Raw genomic sequence first — 15,636 nt, forward strand, 5'->3', positions numbered from 1 at the left:
AAAAAGAAGGTAGCAGGTCTGAAGATTAGACATGCCAAGAATATTGGGAACACAGCTCAAGAACGGAGAATGGGCTCAGACAATGCTGGATAGTGCAGCAGAAGTAACAATAGCTCACCAGAACCTGAAAGAACTTCTGGAGATAGTGGACTTGAATGAATACATCACAGTAGAGACTGTAGACGCCAGGGTTAGTACTCCACAAAAGTTATATGAAATAAAACTCCGAATGGGGGGAGACATAACAAGAAATGTGAAAGCACTCTTTTGGGATAAACTTTCAATGGGTTATGATATACTTCTAGCAGAACAGGACTAGCCACCAAAATTTGTTAGGGAGTGCCCACATAGCGAGGACATCATTATGCCAGCCTTCTCCAACCATATTTCAATTCACCTAAAATATACTTATGCCAGAAAATGGGCAGTAGCCCAGTCCCCAGCATTTTACAAAAATCATGTAGGATGGGATGAGGACTCACCTCACCACAAAATACAGCTAAAAAATCAACCTACTGCACAAAGGCAGTTCCCAATAAAGCAAGAAGCTAAAAAATAGGTCAGGGAGATCTTAGATGAACTTGAATACCAAGGGGTGATTGAAACATGCACCTCCTCAATAAACAATCCTTTGTTTCCTGTATCCAAACCAGACAATATATATTATCTAGTTTTGGATTTCAGACACTTGAACACTTGTTCCAAAACATTTGCAGTGCAAAATGCACATAGTACAGCATTAATGAATAACTTTGGGCGTAAAAGATATAAACCCACATTGGACATTTCAAATGGTTTCTTTTGTCAAAACATAGCACCTGAAAGCAGGTACTTAACAGCTTTCTCGCAAGAAATGCGCATGCGCGGGTGTCCGCGCATGCGCATTTGTGACAAGAAGTTGTGAACGAGGAAGAGGGTGCCCCGGAGACGCCACGCTGCAGGTACGTCTTTATATTTAATTATTTTAGCATACATGACATTATTTTAAAAGGAGGGCGGGCGGGAGGCGGGTGGCGGGCGGCAGGGAGCTCCGCTTCACCCTGGCGTATGCGTAGCGCTGCCTGCTTCGCCTACTTCGAAAACTGCGAAGCAGGCAGCGCTACGTACACTACGTGGGCGAAGCGTAGTACTACGCCCGGGGTTAGTTCCTATGGATGTGGCCTCAGTGCTCGGCTGACGCTCGAACTGTTATAAAAGATTTGCGAGTCTTTATCGGCACATACGCAATTGGCACACTACATTCTGACCAGGGCCCTGCATTTAGCTCTCGGGCTTACAAAGAAGCCATGGCCAGTTTGGGTGTAGCATTGCGGCACTCCTCTTCGTTTCATCCTGAGGGAAATTCCGTTGTGGAAAGGAAAAACCAGGACATAAAGCAGTCTATAACAGCTAGAGTATTAGGTTCTGGTGATGGGTGGGTCAAACATCTTTATGGGTCCAACGCTCATTAAATATTTTGCCAAGAAGTTCTCTAGGGGGGTCCCTCCATATGAAGTCCTATTTGGGACAAGAATGTGGGTTCCTGATCTTCAATATAAAGGCACAGTGGTGGAAAATAAACCCTTTGATTTCAAAGATCGTTTGGCTGTTTTACAGGATCTAAATGAACTAAGATCGAAACAAAGCAACGTGTTCCTGAAGCCAACTACCACTGGGGAAAAACTGGCAGTCCCAGCAAGTCCTGTCTGGATCCCAAAAGTTTAGTATCTAGTCAGAGAGAAGATTGTGGAAAAGAAGGAATTTGGACCTTCTTACAGACAACCAGTACCTGTCCTAGCTGTCCAAGGAACAAGAACAGTACTTCTGCTGCCCCTTGCTGGAAAAAAGGAGAAAAGATTTGTGTCAATCGACCTCATCAAACCACACTATGTGGCCGATACTAAATAGTAGGCCTCGTGGACTCCGACCTAGTAGCAGACACACTTCTCTCGCTACTATCCAAGAGGTTCAGACTGAAAGACTAATAACCATCAAGAATTCAGTAGTAAGAGATGAAGGACTAAGCAACAATGCTATGGAACTCATTCCTCTTGAAACTCAAGTAACAGTTTGTCCAGATACACCTGTCTACACAAACGTAACACGTGATCAACTGGTTCCAGCGATTTCGATGAATCCTGATGCAATTCCAACAATTGACCGAGCTGCTTCTGGCTACTTCATTAACTTTGATACGATTTCAGAGGATCCAAGTGAGCCTGAAACAACGCCGGCCCTAAAAATTTCAAACAACAAGTACAAGACTTTTTTCAGTTTCTGAATGAGACTTATCTGGTTTCACCATGGATTGAACTATGGATTTTCTTTCTGCTCTGGCTAGCTTTGAAAATGACCCTTAGCGTGCTTCTGAATGGTAGATACATTCGTATGGACACTGAAAGTAAAAATGTGAACTTAGTTTTAAAGCCACACAAGTCTTCTCATCGTGAAGCAAGAAACTTGTCAGCAGTGAACATCACAGCCGTTCCTATACAGGATGGTATAGTTTGGGACAAAACCGATTTTGACATATTCAGCCCGACGGAACTTTTGAAGATTCCACATTTATTTAAAATTTCATTAAGTGACTTTATTACCTCCAGTACCTATTCTGATGATTGGGACTTTGAGACTGTTAATAACATGATGTCCGATCTAGAAAGGTCTGCTGCGTTTTCTAACAATGAATACTTAGAGGGTTCATCAGACTACGAACAGCTTTTTTGTGACAACCACTATGGTCATCATTTCTTCCATAGATCTGCAACATCTAGAAATGTATTTATGTTTAACCAATGGGAACATTGTCCTACACCACCAAAAAGTAGTTCAAAAACGTTTGCAAATAAGTTTCCATATTTTTCAGGGTACAATATATCTGATCGAGAAACATTTTTCTATAAGAATGTGAACACAACAGGACAGAAAAATATGTTAACTAATGCAAAACAGATTTATTCTGCAGCCTTTATTGCCCAACTGTCTAGACAAGGATTTGATTTTTGGAAAGACACAATCGACACAAAATCTGTCTGGGGTTCTAAAGATTGGCAAGTGCAGGGGTTAGAAGCTTTGTTTAGACCCTGTATCATCCCTCAGCAAAATTTTTTTTTGAATGACACTGTGCAGTAAACGTCTTGCCTTGGATTAGCCAAGATCAAAGACATGAACACACCTTCTGTACCAACACCTGCAAGTTATGACACTACACAGGGAGTGGTCACAGTAGACACAATACTACAAACCAACAGATCAGGTCCTGATTGGGAAAAATGGTTGCTCTGGCCCACAGACACAAACATCTGTCAAGATAAATTCCTGAATAGAATACAGGGCTTTACTATCCATAGGCCAGACCCACGTTATGTTCAAAGACAGCATCCAGGGTTAGTAACAACATACAGTATAGGAAAATTGTGCCTCGACTGGCTACAAAGATCTACACTCGAGGATGTGAAACAACACTTATCTTTACTTAAAGAAGACGCAGACCTTAGGGATTTCTTGCTAGGACCGAGAAAACCGCATCAAAAACGTTTCATATATGCCGGCATTTATGCTGCTTATAATGAAATATGGAAGGTTTCACAGGCAGAGGCCACAGAAAGAATACGTGAGCTTGATCGTATTAACTTAGAGAAATCTCTCACTGTGGTCGACAATGGGTTAACAGCTTTGTCATCCAGAATATATTCCCTGGACAACATTGTATCCTCTGCTATTGACATACTGGAACAAGATTTAACCATGTTGCAATAAGGCCAAATTCAGTTATGTTCTATTATGTTATTAGGCTGGACGCTGCAATCCGTGCGTGCAGTCTATGTGGCTTGCCCTTTTATCAACACGTCGTCTCTGTTTTCAGAACACAATCTTACGGATAAACAGATCGAACTGGCACAAAGGGGAGCAAAGTATACAGTGCTGAGAATTGAAAAACTGGAAAAATTACCATTTACAGTAGCATAAAAACCAGCTACAGAATGGCTTATCTATGGCAGAACTACTTTTCATTTTCAGTATTGCCTCAAACAAATGCAAACAGGCAAATATGAAAGTTTGGGTAAAGAATACATTAAGACATCCTGAGTTTTACCTTATAAATACAGATGTTGGAGTGGGGGTCGTGAAGTGTTTCTAAGCGGTACACACTGTGAAAATGCACTGTGCGGTTCACTCATATGTCAGGACATTTCTTTACATGGGGCTTGTAATGGTTCTGTGGCAAACTTGTCCTGCCACCTGCAGGGTACACCAGCTGTTTTGATAAATCCAATGTTTGGCCAACTTTCCAACGGTAGTTACCTCATGTTGAATGATCAAGGTTGCTGTGGCATGTTGCCAGGAATCCCATATCTGGTAACGGTTAGCTCCAGGGTTACTTGTTATGCAAGTAATGTTCCCCCAAATAGACACAGTCAGGGAGTCGCCTCTATGGCCTTCATTGAATGTTTCTTTTATATGTTTTGATACTTTAAGCAGAATGAAAGCCATGCTTTTGCAACAGACCGTGCCTTTGACCTCGGCCAAAGAGACAAACCTATGACCTACAAATTGCAAGGACTTCGGCTGAGATATAGGCTCTAATTCATACAAACTTCCCTATACATTTCGTAGAAATGATGGGACGTATCTTAAACATGTCTGATACGAGCGGGGTTGTACATGTATTTAAGACCATATGTTCAGGACTGTTAACACCTTTTCAGGCAGTCCTCAGAATCATTCAAACTTCATGCATTCGGTGTTTGGTGGTCTGCCATTAATTCTAGCACTCTTTGCAGAAATCCTGTTTTTATTCCTACTGCTACGCTATGGCAAGCCTTTCCACCGGCGTCACTCCCAGCAACTTGGAGAAAGCTCTCCTAGAACGGAAGTGCCGTGAGCGCATAGTGCAACTTTTGGGCATACCTCTTCTATGGGAACTCAATACAACATGGTTTCTGTCATTTAGACCAATCTGGCAAGATTGCATCTCACCTGTTCTACGCTGCCTGCTTTGCAGTGAAGAATGCGTGCTAGACATCTGTCTAACACTCCCATCAGTCATGCCAACGGCTATCCATACTCTGCTGGACCCGATAACGGCCCATGATCTGTGTTGTCCCCAGAGGCTATCAATCCTAATGATGGCATTTGTTGAGATCTCACAGACGCTTCCTGCTGCTGCTGAGGTACGAGATGGATCAACAGGCATACACATCCCATGTTGAAGGCGATGCTTCACATCTCTGTGCAGGTAACCTTCTAAACGATGTGTTCTAACTGTCACCGACATCGGTAGACGATCTTTTGTCTACAAGAGTTGATGATTTCATGTTTTCTCCAGACCCATACACTGACTTCGATTCAGCTCACAGTGTACCAGGAAAGCAATTAATTTGGCCTCCATATTTTCATAACAGAACAGAACTTGGAACTCTTCCTAAAACTGATTTTTTTCTAAATTTGAAAATACATGGCAAATCAATCTGCTTACAGTAGAACAATTCATATAGAACGGACTTCTTTGAATACTTCCAGGGGACACATTGTCACCTTATTTACCACAATTTCATTTAGTACCATGTTATGAAATGGCTTTGATTTCTTGAATACTTGTCGACCATTTTGTCATATGTATATATTTCTATTCATTCCTATTGCATTTATTTCTGATATATACTTAGAATGAAAAACTGTTTTAAAATGTACAGTACCTGTGCATTACATGTTTAGCAAGTTTTTTTAAACTTCTTTTAGTATGCTTTTTCAAATTTTCAGCAACATGTGGTACTCAGTTTAATGTTTAGCATTTTATGTTTAGCATTTAGTATTATCGTTCATTTGAAAGTGGAGTGGGTGTTGTATTCCGCTTTAGGTGTCCGTATATAGGTTTTCCTGATTCATGTCCTTATATAGGCACAATTCACAGTGCCCTTATATAGGCATAAGATCCCAGTCCTTATATAGGCCATGCTATCCAAATACAGGCATGGTCACCTACATCCGTCCACCCCAACATCACAACGAGTACTTAGAAACCAGACCCTTAAGCTCTTGGGAGTTCCCCTAGCACAGGATTATTGATTTCTCCAAGAACTAAATTATTATGCATGAACCGCTATTCCTTAAGGGTTCATTCCTGACGTCTTCCTCTGGCCGACTTTAAATCAATGCTAACATTCCAAGGCACCTACCAGGTATAAATATACCTTCCCTTGCCCAAGCAAGTGGGATGAGACCTCGACTCTAGAGGAGCCCGTGTCCCGGCCTGACGCACTGACAAGAGAAAGCGTCATCCCTGCTCACAGACAATCCAGCTTCCAGTGTTCTGACTCCCTTTGCGGGGTGTTAGAGTTCGAGAACCGGAAAGAGATTCCCACCTCTCTCATTCTCAAGGTATGGAGCTGACTAGAACCTAGAGAGACTCTTGGCATACCAGACTTAGCATACTATACTATAGCCTACCAGACTATAGAATACATCACCTACTTCTTACATGGTACTATACTTAGGTTAGGTACACTGGGGTAGAACTAGTTAGAGAAGCATCTCATGAGTACTCGCATTTTTAGCTTATGTTATTTATGTATATCAATATATGTCTCATAGCTAAAAGATAATGCTAGTGTAGTATTATTTCTGTCTACTGCTTACGCTGTACATAATATTATCTCTCATACTGTCTTGTGATTGTAACAGCTCATATCTCTTACACGAGAAACAAGACTGTTCAATAAATCCTTTAATTGAAACGCCCGTCTATTCTTTCTGTGTAACTCTGAAGAAACTAAGCATGCACGATTAGCTGAGTGAAACTGTTATCTGTTGTTTCCACGATTCTGAGAGTGTTCCGATTCTAAAGGGAAACAAAGTTGTCATGTTTATGCGGTTGCCAGAAACTGATCCCTTCTTGTTTACAAGGAGTTTCTAGTTGCCTCTAAGTTAGCTGGCACAAAGTAATTAAGTTTAATTTACTCAATAGGGGCATTCTGACCTCAGTCCTATGCCAAATCTATAGGGTATATTATTCCAATGCGCAGAGCCTATTAGGGAAATAGGAACTAGACTACAATACAACAATTGATGAGTATGTCGAAGCTTTAAAAGCCTTGGAGGACAATTATGGCAAACAAACAAGCATTGTGGTAGAGAGAGTCTCCAGAGCGCAGTTAATAGGTGAAAGTGTAGAACAGTATGTTGCAGTTTTAAGAACTTTAGCCATCACATGCAAATTTAGAGATTTGCATGAAGAGATTATTAGAGATCAGTTATCAATCGGACTAATAATATGAAAATTCAAGATTGATTACTTGAGCTAAAAGATCCATCTTTACAAAAGACTATTGATACTGCTAGAAGGATAGAAAACACCTCTCACTATGTCAAGGAGCTCAGTAATGAGCAAGGAAGAGACAAAGTAGATACCAGTAATGTTAATGTGGTAAACAAGGGGAAAAAGGTTGTAGATGAAGTAAAATACCGTAATCGAACCAGACCATTTGTGGAGAGAGTACAGCTAGGTAAAACCAGACGTATATGCTACAGGTGTGGAAGTCCCAGACACACTGCTGAATTCGAGAGATGTCCTGCTTCTAACATTACTTGTTTCAAGTGTAAAAAACTGAGTCATTTTTCCAGAATGTGCAAATCTGGTAGTAACGAGGGTTGGAGGCGTTCTGTAAAGGGAGAGTATGAAAATGAAGAATATTCAGAAGGTGAACAAGACAATGACTTTGAAGTTATGGTAATTTGTGATGATACTGTTAATTAAATATCTGAAGGATAGCAACCTCCTAAGTGTGATGTGTCACTCAACCAGGTTACTGTATCATTAAGGGTAGATTCATGTTCTCCTTACACTATAATTAATAAGAGAATATGGGAAACCACAGGCAAATGTGTGTTATCACCTGATGTAGAACCAGAAGGGTAATGTGGCCCAAAATTACCGTTGATAGGATACTTTACGTGTCATCTATCTTTACCGATGGGGAGTGCTGGGGTGCTGCTTGCCCCGTTGTACCTGCTTTCCCACCTGCAGTCTGCCATCCCGGAAAATTCTCGCTCCTATCTCACGCTGGTGCCTCGCTATCAACCATGCTGGCAGTTCTTCCAGAGGTTCTCTACTTTGATCTTGTCTGCTACGACCTGGGAGCCCTTTACAGGTATGGGGGAGAGGGAGCAATGCTGAATGGACTGCCTCAGGGATCCGGAGCCACTGCACTCTACTGTTCCCGGACCCCTGCCTTTGACATTGGATCTGCACACCCTCCTTTGACTTACCCCTCCTTCTGTGTTTAATTTTTACTCTCCGGTCCGTTTCGGGGACTTTTTGTCCCTCTGACTTTTGACTCGTCAGTCATTTTGTTGTTGACTATCAATAATCCCTCGGACCTAGACCCACCATCTTGTTTTACTTGTGGCACTTCCCTATCCACTCCGACGATCTTCAAAGTTTATCCCCCTCCCCCTGGTCTGCCTTTACTCCATCCTCTCCCTCCTGGCTCCCTCCTATCCCCACTCCCGCTTCCATATCATTACTATTGTCCCTTTCTTCCTCTTTCCCCCCTTCTTAATTCTCGCCCAACATCCCTATTAATTCCACGCTAATGTCGCTCCCAATTACTATCCCCTGAAATCATCCTTTGCGTCGCTATGTTTCCTTTTCCCTTGAGGTAATGTCTTTCTCTTTCTGCCTGCTCTGCCTATACCCCCTCCCCCCTCTGGGTCTCTCCCCCCCTCCCTTCAATCCTTCTAGTCTTACCCTGATCCCCCCTTCCCCCTCTCTGCCGCCCATGATCTTTGCTTTCACTTTGAAATTTGCTTGTTTAATATATAAATGATGATTGTTGTAACTTGCCATTTCTCACAATGTAAAGCGCTCTGATACCTTCGGTCCAGCCAGCGCTATATAAAACTCAATAAATAAAATAAATAAATAAATCTATCGTACAAGGGCAGACACACCCAAGGCAAAGTTTATGTGGTGTAACAGGGCAGAGCTTTATTGGGTTGGAGAGAACAAATGAGCTTAGGCATCATATTAGATCTGAATCATCCTGATCAAGTTTTGTTGACCCAAGGTAATGCGAAAACAAACTGGCAGGCAAAGTTTCCCAAGTTATTTAGTGTCAAACTGGGATGTTTAATCAAGTTTGAACATCGTATAGTATTAAAAGCAGGGAGTGTTCCAGTTGTTCACAATGTCAGAAATGTGCCACTTGTGCTGCACACTCAACTTAAAGAGGAACTAGACATGTTATGTGAAGCCAAGGTCATTGAACCTATAAAAACTACGGAATGGCTCAGTCCCATAGTTTTGGCATGCAAACCTAATGGCAAGTTGCGCAAGTGTGTGGACTTGAGGGACTTAAACCATAACATCTGGGTTGACCGCCATCCCTTACCACATATCAGTGAGATGGTGGCTAGCATAAAATACACCATGTATTTTTCCTCGATCAATTTGTCCAACGGATATCATCAAGTTAAATTGCATTCTGATTCCAAACATTTGACTTCATTTCTAACACCTGAAGGTGCGTTTCAGTTTTTACATATGCCATTTGGCATGGCATCCGCATCTGCGATTTTTCAAAGGCTTATGAGTAGCATTCTGAGGGGTGTTGCCAATGTGTGAGTATATTAAATGATGTTTTAGTGTGGGGCAATAATCTGTGCAACCATGATGACATTTTGAATGAGGTATTGAAGAGACTGAAAGAGGCTGGTTTGACTGTATGTGCTGAAAAATGCAAATTTGGTGTGAAGCAAATAGATTATCTGGGTCTCACGCTATCTAAGGATGGAGCCAAGTCTAAAAAGAACCTATTGGAGGAAATTGAAAGAGCTCCTGCACCTTGCAACAAGGAACATTTGCGTTTTTTTCTAGGGTTGGCTGAATATTATTCTAAATTTGTTAAGCATTTTGCGAACAAAGTGTATGACTTAAGACTTTTATTGAAAAAGGGTCCACTGTTTGCATGGTCAGATGAATGTCAATGTGTGTTTGAGGGAATTAAGGCTGACATTGTGAAGGCTGTGGCTGTCAAGCCGTATGATCCTCGTGACGCATCTATGGTAGTGGTGGATGCCAGCGTATATGGTTTGGCGCTGTGCTCATGCAGAAAAAAGATGGGGTTGAATGCATTGTAGCATTTGACTCACATACTCTCAAGGGGGCTGAAGTAACTTATTAGGTAATTGAAAAAGAAGCCCTAGCCAGTGGGAGGTATATAGGGGCACATATGGGAAGCCAGGTTTCATACATGGGAGGGGGTGGGAGACTAGGGTTCACCAGAGGGGGATCTCCTTAGAATGAACTGTCAACTCACTAACGGCAGTGTATCGCAGATATGTAATGTATGATGCCATATATGTATTACCAGTCAGAGAATGTAATAATGATAAGTTCCAGCTCTGACGTTTGTTTAATGAAAATACGTTTTAAAAAAAGAAAAAGAGGCCCGAGCATGTTGGTGGGATGTCAATCACTTCAAGACCTATGTATGGGGAACAACATTTGAACTTAAGACTGATCACAGACCCCTTATCGACATTTTTACTACCAAGGGTGTGGTTAGAGCAACGCCCAGGATTGTGAAATGGTTATATCGTTTGCAAGAGTATGATTTTCTGCTGAGGTATGTGCCTGGGCACAAAAACATAAATGCCGATTGTTTATCTCCGTTGCCTTTGCCGTATCAAGATGACGGTATACATGAGGAAAAAGAAGAATGGCTTGTGGCAAATGTAGAGGAATCATGTAAACGAGCGGTAGCAGAGGACGATGTGATGCAACAAATTGTGGCGAATTTAACCTCTAATGCGGGACAACAAACCATAGTGACAAGGGAACTCACAGACTACAAGATGGTATGGCCGGAATTATCTCTTCTAGATAGTATCATTAGGCGAGGGGATACATTAATAGTGCCTTCAGGTTTACGTGCGAGACTGTTAATGGTATTACATGAAGGTCACTGTGGCATGTCAAGCATGAAAAAAGGTGGCAAGAAGAAGTTTATTAGTAGCATACAACCCCTGGGCACAGAGGTCCTTCTCTCTAATCAACTGCTGGCTCTCTCTATGTCGCCTGGATTCCACACTCCAGAATCCAGTGAACATGACAACTAGCTACTGGGTAACTAAGATACAGTTGCTAAGACATTGAGATACATTTGCCAAGATACAACATATCTTCCCTCTTAATAAAAAAATAAAAATAAAAAAACAACCTAAAACAAAGCATGCATAACATAAAATTCTTGGTATAAAGAAAGCAGAATATTATGTGCCCAACAACTTATAAGCAAATGCAAAATGCTCACATCCAATGTGCAAAAATAATTCTTCTGCCAATCAAGTCTGGATCTAACACGCACCACTTTCTCGCATTCTTGCATGTTTGCTGGATTGGTGTGCAGAGATACAGAAGGCTGATCCTTCAACCATGAATCACACTCCAAATCATTGCATTTAGTCACACTTCTCACATTCCACCTTTTTCCGTAGTTCAACCACACACTATTGCCCTCAACCTTTGTGACTTGCTTTGGTTTGGACCATCTTGATAAACTCCTTCTTTGATTTCCATAAAGATGTGTCCTCACCCAGTCACAAATTCTAACTTTGTGTGCACAGCCCTTGATCCTGTCATTATCTCTGTTTGTATATTTGCATTGATAATCTTGTACTCTGCGGAATATGTTCTCCCTAGCTACCTTTGTAAAACTAGAAGTGCACATCCACGCTGGTTTCACTTTAGTACACGCAACACGGCCCTTAAGAACACTAAAAGGAGTCTCCCCAGTGGCCTATGGGGTGTATTCCGATAACTCCATAACAAAAACAAATTAAGATATGTTACTTGGTGATGTGCAAATGTTAAATATTTGCTGCAACCTGATTTCTACATATTATTGTTTGTGCGCTACATAGTTTTATCTGTAAAACTGAATGTCAATGAGAATTTTGTTGGCATTTCAATGAAAAATGTGCTGTCTCTACATGACAGTGTGCCACCACACCATGCTGTAGTAATATATTTTAACCTTCTGCTCCAAAGTGCACCACTGGCTACACACCACACCCGTATCACTCTCCAGCTGAGTTGGTGTTGCTTATTTGCTATACTTGTACTTTGTGTGTCAAGTTTCATGATTAACATTGATGGCAGCATGTGGTAACCAGGTGCTAAGTACAACAAGCTTTGGTAAGGTCAATAGTTCTGGCTTGCAGCTTGAGTCGTGAAAAAAACGCTAAACACAAGACTGGTGCCGTGCTAGACACAACCGACCAAAGACTGCTTTCTGTATCTTGTGCAATTATGAAATAATTATTTCAATGCGTGACAATTCAGTGTAGAACTCAATGGGTACCTATTAGTCCCTCATGCATTGCAAAGCAAGCAATGCATATGAGGTGGACTGATACACCAGCAGCCAATTGAGAGAGTAATACTCGTTCAGGAGCAGCCTACCACATCTCTACATATCTTTGAAAAAAATAGTAGCAGCTCTGCAGGCCGCTGTGCTGTTATGCCGGACCTAAAAAGGGACAAATAATACACCTGCATTTTCCAAAAGGAAGTAACAATTTATTCGGTCCCAAACCAAATAGAATCAGATCTCTGCTATTTTTCCTGGCACCAGGCAAATAGTACATAATCTCTGCTATTTGCCAGCATCTGAATAAGTAGTTGAATATGCCATAAACCAGCGACTGGAGACATAGAAGGAATTATACTTCATTGGACCAGTAACAATATACATATTCTGAAGTGGCTCTTTATTTAGCCAGATGGGTGCTTACCATGAATAACACCAAAATAAAAAAAGGGACTTCACGCATGGCAGGGTGATGGCCATTGCAGAACAGGGATGCAGGAAAGAGAGTCAAACGTTTGAAAACTAAGTGCATGTACAAAAGTTAAAAAAAGATGCCCACAAGTAAATCTATAAATACAACTAAGTTATTCATGGATAAAAACATCAATATAAAATCAAATTAGGGAATACAGAAATCTGTAACTGCAAAATACTACTTCTGAAGAAATGCCACACCCAGAGGCTACACACTGCTGCTTCCGGAGGCTCCGTCTATGGCAATGCACTCATTGTTCTGTCCCACAGACTGGGTGATTTGGCTGACTGCCTATCGATCACTAAAGCTCTGTAAATATTGAGTATGTAAGTTAGTACATGTCAAATACATGCTTTTGTAACTTGTGGAAATACGTCGTTTTTAATATTTTATAGATTCTCCTTCAGGGCCTTTTCGTTGTTTATGAAAGTTGGGCTTCTGTTTATTTCTTCTTATGGTAGGATGGGTGCCACATTTGGACTCCTTGTCAAGGATAGTTGCCTGAAAGCACAGAAACAGCATGAAAGCAGCAGCAAACAGGGAGCACAGAGATATGGGGGTATCTGGGCCAGAAATTGAAGGAACGCTTAAATAATAGGAACTTGGCAGGGACGTGGAGAAGTAGCCTTTGAGATGCGGAGGAAGTGAGACACAGCAAAGAGGTGAGGAAAGCAACTAGGTAATTGGCACGTACAGAATCATCTAGAGGAGAGAGCAAAGGAGAAATTCATATAGAGCCCCTACAGGGTGAACACAGCCTGGACAAGCTTTCAGCTTAAGATTGTGTAAAAGGCTGGGCAGGGTTCAGACAGGAGGTCCACAAAAAAACACCTGACTGTCCAGTGAATGATGGAGACAGGGCATTGTGCAGCAGCGGTCCGTGGAGGGAGTTCCGTGGGGCGGAAAGGCAGGGCGGGGGAGGGGCAGGGTGGGGGGTACTAAACACCGGAACATGGATAATTGGAGGTCAGTAAACAATTAAATAAATAAAACGAATTTCGTTGCGCGCCCTGCATCACAAAATGCGGTGCAGCGCGCGCTACGAAATTCGTTTTATTTATTTAATTGTTTACTTACCTCCAATTGTCCATATACCGGTATTTAGTACCCCCCACCCTGCCCCTCTCCCGCCCCGCCTTTCCGCCCCACGGAACTCCCTCCACGGACCGCTGCTGGTATTGTGTGGCACAGTGACAGACTGACAGGGGCTGTCTGTGACCACCAGCAAAGTGGGATGCACAGTGCACAGAACCAAGGACTCACTGGGTAAGAGGGAGGCTATGCAATACTGTCTGCCTGTTGGCTAGCTAAAGATCTGAGCGACAGCTGGAAAGATGCACGAATGGCAGAGGTTGCAGGCTAGAATTTAAGATCTGGCAGCTGTGATGTGTGGCCTATGGTTGATAGATGTCAATGGGGAGTTGTCTGGGGTGCCCTGAATGCAGACTGATTTGAGAGACAGTAGTGGCGCTGGAGCGGCTGCACTTTGGCTCTGAGGCTAGGAATTCTTATGGTTGACCTGGTGGGCCTTACCTGTTAACTAACCCCGTATGATATGTGATCACTTTAGACAGTCCTGACATTGTAATCAACTGCACAGTGCATCCTGGGACTTGCAGTTTCAATTATGACATGGTAAGCAATGCTTGAGTGGGCACGAAAATCCACTACGCAACAACCAAAATGGTGTTGAAGCAGATCTCCATGGTGTCCTGTTAAACAGTCATAACAGACTTCAAAGTCCTATCTGGCTGAGGCTGAGGATGGAAGAGGGAGGCCAGGAGGTCCGGGCTAGTACCACATTAGTTTCGAGGATCAGTCAGGCCTGTGTAAACACAGTCAAGACCAAGTAGACCGGGATGGCCAGGGTACCAGCCTATGACGAATATAACAAGGAGGACTAAGTCCAATGTGCACAGGCAGAGAAATAAAAGTGCAAAATAATTAGAGCCAGGAGATTCAGAACCAGGGAAAGGAGGACTCAGGCCACAAGGGTTAGCAGGCCAGAAGGATCTGAGTTAGGAAGACCACTAACCAGAGCCAGGAGGACAAGAACTGGGGTAACTAAGTCAAGGAGAAGGAGGAAAAGGGGATCTGGACCAAAGAGGTCTAAGAGGACTAGGGTTTGGAAAATCTAGGGGATCATGAGGACTAGATAATAAACAAGGGGACAAGTTCAGGACTATGATGATGAGGAGGACTAGAACAAAGAAGACCAGGCAGGGTGGGATTTGACCAGGCTGACAAAAGCCTAGAAACCAGGACAGCCAGTTCAAGGATGGTAATGAAGACAAGGACCAGGGTGACCAGCTCAGGTGACAAGAACAAGGAGGATTAGAACCAGGATGACCAGGAACAAAGTGAGCAGTAGTTGGATTGCTAGGATAACCGAGTCTAGGAGAGTGAAACAGAGGAGGACTCAAAAAAAGAGGGCCATGAGCAAGAGAATAAGTAGGCCTGGGCAAGATTTTAACCATGCCAGAGTAATCCTAGTACTTTCAGTAATTTAGTCATTAAATTACCAAATATTACACTATTATGCCTGTTTGTGTAATTATGAATAATTTGGCACAATTTCCTACTGTAGGAGCACAGGAACAACTAGCATAGCAAGCACGGGTAAGCTGCTGTTTGCACTATTTTATTGGCGCAAAATGCAGCCTCACATGTGTTTTGGATGTGAGGGTGTATTTTGCTCTAAGAAAAACAGGCTATATTCTGGGTTACTCTCTCCTCATAATTCTGCCTAATCTCGGGTAATTGTGCTTAAGCAACTTATGTGAGTTACGCCCACGCCTAAGAATAAAG

Source organism: Triturus cristatus, chromosome 6 (genome assembly GCF_964204655.1).
Source record: "Triturus cristatus chromosome 6, aTriCri1.1, whole genome shotgun sequence".
In the NCBI taxonomy this organism is placed as follows: Eukaryota; Metazoa; Chordata; class Amphibia; order Caudata; family Salamandridae; genus Triturus; species Triturus cristatus.